This window comes from Theobroma umbraticum, unplaced genomic scaffold (assembly GCF_002168275.2).
Source record: "Theobroma umbraticum cultivar Fairchild unplaced genomic scaffold, ASM216827v3 scaffold_50.0, whole genome shotgun sequence".
Taxonomy (NCBI): domain Eukaryota; kingdom Viridiplantae; phylum Streptophyta; class Magnoliopsida; order Malvales; family Malvaceae; genus Theobroma; species Theobroma umbraticum.
The window spans coordinates 5,685,925-5,690,339 of NW_018397261.1; the positions used below are offsets into that span (position 1 = coordinate 5,685,925).

Genomic DNA, 4,415 nt, shown 5'->3' on the forward strand with positions numbered 1-4,415 from the left:
GGTTCTCCCATTCTGAGTCTTTATTTATAACTGTTGTGAGTGAAATTGTGGACAGCATTCACGGGTTGCATTGGCCTTTCCATTTCAGGTCGTGTGAACAACACAGTGAGAATAATTAGAAAAAGGGAAAATGAGAATGAGATGGGCCGTAGTCATTTTTATTCCCTAGAGCGCTCAAACTGTACAACCCATTGAACCCATTCTCACTAAAGGCCCTACCATAGTGGACCTCATGAGGAAGCCAGCCACGAGATCGCGTCTTCGACCTGTGCGTGTCCCACGATGCTTAGCGCTGAGTTAACATTTCAAACACTATTTTAATTTATTTTTTTTAAAAAAATGTAAATTTTATGTTGCTTGTGGGCGTTTCTTTTCTTAAGAGGATATGTGAAATTTCATTTGATTTTGGACAATTAAATTAAATGAAAGCAGATATTTTCTCACCTCGTACAATCCCTACGGAATGTGCTGCATGCTCATGGACGAATTTCTACTTCTATATGATCACCACATACTTTTTGGTGAGTTTTTTACTTAATTATTAAAAAATAATTTTTAATGAGTTTTTTATTTACTTAATTATTAAAAATTAATCAAATGATTTTGATCACGTGATAAATGAATTGATATTTCATAATTAAGGTCAACTAACATAAAAACTTTTTTACAAAAGATAATCATAAATTTGAAACAGTTAAGTGATCAAAATATTAATTTTCGTAAAACCATTAATTTCAACGTAGAGAAAAGTTTCCAAACCCTATAAATATGTTTGGGTCAACAGCTAGTGTTGCCTTTTTGGGAATACCGTTGGCGAACAGTGATGGTTTTCAAAAACTATAAGACTATAGATGATACGCAGCTTTCCAATAAAGGAAAAGTGGCATTGACTTTCATCGTTTCAACTTAAATTCAACTACGCTGTAGCAGGCGGTCATGCCGGTTGCCACGGCTAATTAATGCTGCTACCGATGACAATTTATGGTTGTACAGCCAAAAAAATGAATTCTAGTTGATCATTCATTCGTGTTGGGATGGGATTTCCCATTCTTCCTCAATGGACTTTGGAGACAACTTAATTATGTATGACAGTATTACAACAGATAGTCTGCACGTTTAGGCTCGATAGGTATATTATTCAAACCGTAAGACAACCATTGGATGTAGCTACATGTGTATACAACAAGTTTATTATCAAATAAAAGTTTCTTTCAAAAAATAAAAAACATGATTTTAGCATATATATATATATAAATATATCATGCACTGTAGTGTGTGTTTGAACATATAACCAAATGAGTAGTCATAGACAGGGATGGGTCTACATATTTGAGGTTTTGGGGCTCAATTGCCTCCACTGAACATTGGAAGATTCATGGAAATTACTATAGAAAAACTAAAAATAGTATTTTTTATATACATATATATACACACTTTTGCCCCCACTAAAATTTATCAGAACTTTAAATTTGGAGCATACAAATCTTCTTGAGTTGAAAAACTTCAAACATACCTTACTGTATCAGTAAGTGAATGAAAATCAAAACCTCTTATTACTAATTATAATTACAAAAGGAAGATCCCCAGTTCAAATAATTTCCTTTCGTTCCAAAACCATGAAAGCATATCATTCAATTTGGGTATAAATGTTACTGAAAGTCCTGGGATGTATGTTAATTACAGTGCAGTTTAAACTCAGTTGGCTACTGCTACATGACATTGATACAGGTTGATCCGGCCCATTTACACTTCCATTTAAACCCTTCCCCACAAGGCAGACGAAATCCAAAAAGGGATGCAACTTAAAAATTAGGCGTCTCACCTCGTTTGGCTCTCCAGGATGGATCCTCTTCCTCTGCCCGAGCTTAAGCAAGATTCAGTTTCCAACATCATGGGCATTTTCCTCTCCACCGTGCTATCTACGCACCTTTTTTCAATCCCCCTGGAGCTACTTCCATTTTCTACTCTTGTACTTGTATTCATGTCCATCGAAGGTTTGTTTGTCTTCCACAAATGGGAACCCATTTTCCATGTCCTATTATTATTTTCCTTCCTTCTTCTATTTGTCCTCGGAGTCGGACCCTTCGCCTTCAAGCCGCCGTCAGTCTATCTTGTAGACTTCTCATGTTTCAAACCGCCAAACTGTTGTAAAGTCCCTTTCTCTCACTTCACTGAACACGCCGCCATGATTGAATCTTTTGACAGTGAAAGTGTAGAGTTCATGGCCAAAATACTCGCTTCTTCGGGACTGAGCGAGGACACATACCTTCCTCCAGCCTTACACTGCATTCCCCCGAAAACCCATCAACGAGAGTACGTTAAAGAAGCCGAAATGGTTCTCTTCCCTCTAATGGATGATCTTTTATCCAAAGCCAAACTCTCTCCTCGCGATATCGATTTACTCATCATAAACTGTAGTGGCTTTTGCCCTTCACCGTCTCTCCCCTCCATTATCGTGAACAAATACTCCATGAGAAGTGATGTGAAGAGCTATAGCCTTTCTGGTATGGGGTGCAGTGCAGGAGCTATTGGCATTGACTTGGCGCAAAATCTTCTCAAAACTAACAGGAATTCTATTGCCATTGTTCTTAGCACTGAAATCTTGTCTGCCGGTTGGTATTCGGGTCATGAAAGGTCTATGTTGCTCCTTAACTGCCTCTTCAGGATGGGCAGCGCAGCAGTCTTGCTTACAAACAAAAAAGAAGCAAGTAAATCATCGAAATACAGGCTTTTACGCACCCTGAGAACCCAAACAGCCTTTGAGGACAAAGCTTATTTGACGGTAATTCGTGAAGAAGATACTAGTGGAAAACTTGGGGTTACCATTAACAAAGATTTGCTACAAGCTGCGGGAGAAATTCTCAGGTCACACGTAACAATCCTTGGTTCGCAAATCTTGCCCTTCAAGGCAAAACTTAGGCATGCAATCTCTATCATACGAATGAAATTCATTAAGAAATCAGGGAAGGTTTACATGCCAAGTTTTAAGACTGCGATACAACATTTTTGCTTGCCAACTTCCGGAAGGGCGGTCATAAGAGAGATAGCCAAAGGGTTAAAGCTTGATGAGAGAGATATTGAAGCTGCTTTAATGACACTGCATAGGTTCGGGAACCAGTCTTCTTCTTCAATGTGGTACGAGTTAGCTTACTTGGAGGCCAAGGAACGCGTGAAGGAAGGTGACAAGGTGTGGCTGCTTGGTATGGGTACTGGACCAAAGTGTAACAGCTTCGGTTTGGAATGTGTGAGGCCCATAGTTGGGGAGTCCAAGAAGAACCCATGGAGCGATTGCATCCACCTGTATCCGATAGAGGCCGTTCCTTCAAAATCCCCAACCTGATTGTGATTTTCTTAATCCCAAACAAATTTCATGACCAATTGGCTTAAATTAAGAGGAGAAAAAAGGTTCATTCTACAATGGATAAAGTATAAAATTAATTAAGCTAAGCGTTGTCTAGGAAGAATAGGAATAAGTCTAAGTATGATTCCATTATATATATATGTATATATATATATATATGGAAATTATTACAAATTGACAATGGAAGTTAGGACTCAATCGTTGCAATTTGTGGTTATTTTGTTGGGAACAATAAAATCGCAAGCTTATATACAAATCCAACCAGTAGGAGCTATAGAAAGTATACGTGAGCAGGTGAGTTGCACGTCAGTTATTGGAATTAAATTCAACCAGATTTGGATTCGGACCATTTGTTTATACATTTGGCTAAATAAGTACGTTTGACCTTACAAAATAAGAGAAACTCGAAGGTTTTTAGGCAGCAGTGGCAAAGCTCTAAGGGTTCTCGTAGGGCCTTAGCCCCCTTGACTTTTCAAAATTAACCAGCTTGTTTGCATTCCATGACCATACTGGAGCTCATGCACGAACTGGTTTAAGTGTTGAAATTCAGTTCATTTATTGGTAAATTATGTTTAAATTTTTTCCTCCAAAATGAGGTTATGTTAATTATAAAAAAGATATAATACCAATAATTTTTTAAAATAAATTATTAAATAAATTTAAAAAATTAAAAAGTTAAAATTTTTAGTTTTTTTTAGAAGTAATTTTTTAATTAAGTCAGTTATAAAACTAATATAACTTACTAAAATTGATTAAACAGTTAAGTCAATTAAATGCAAAATTCCACCGGTTTGGTTTAATTTCTATACAAAGTCAATTAAGTCGATTAATGAAATTTTTTGACAGATTTAACTTATTACTTGCCCATACCTTTAATTGTATGTGTAGGGTCCTGTTACAAGTGGCTAAAGGTATTTATCAACGTAGTTACATTACTATTAAAAAATGGTTTTTATTAAATGCATTTTTTCTATTAAATTCAAGAAGAAATAACACATTATTTATAAAATATTTTTATAAATATCATATTAACCAATACCTATAGACACTTTTT

General features: G+C 36.1%; 2 pseudogenes; both read left to right on the forward strand.

The window, feature by feature from the left end:
• The first annotated feature begins 1,840 nt into the window (after nt 1-1,840).
• Nucleotides 1,841-3,340, forward strand: LOC110418622 (3-ketoacyl-CoA synthase 5 pseudogene; annotated as a pseudogene).
• A 201-nt stretch (nt 3,341-3,541) lies between these two features.
• LOC110418025 (3-ketoacyl-CoA synthase 5 pseudogene) overlaps nt 3,542-4,415 on the forward strand; it is a 2,886-nt pseudogene continuing 2,012 nt past the window's right edge.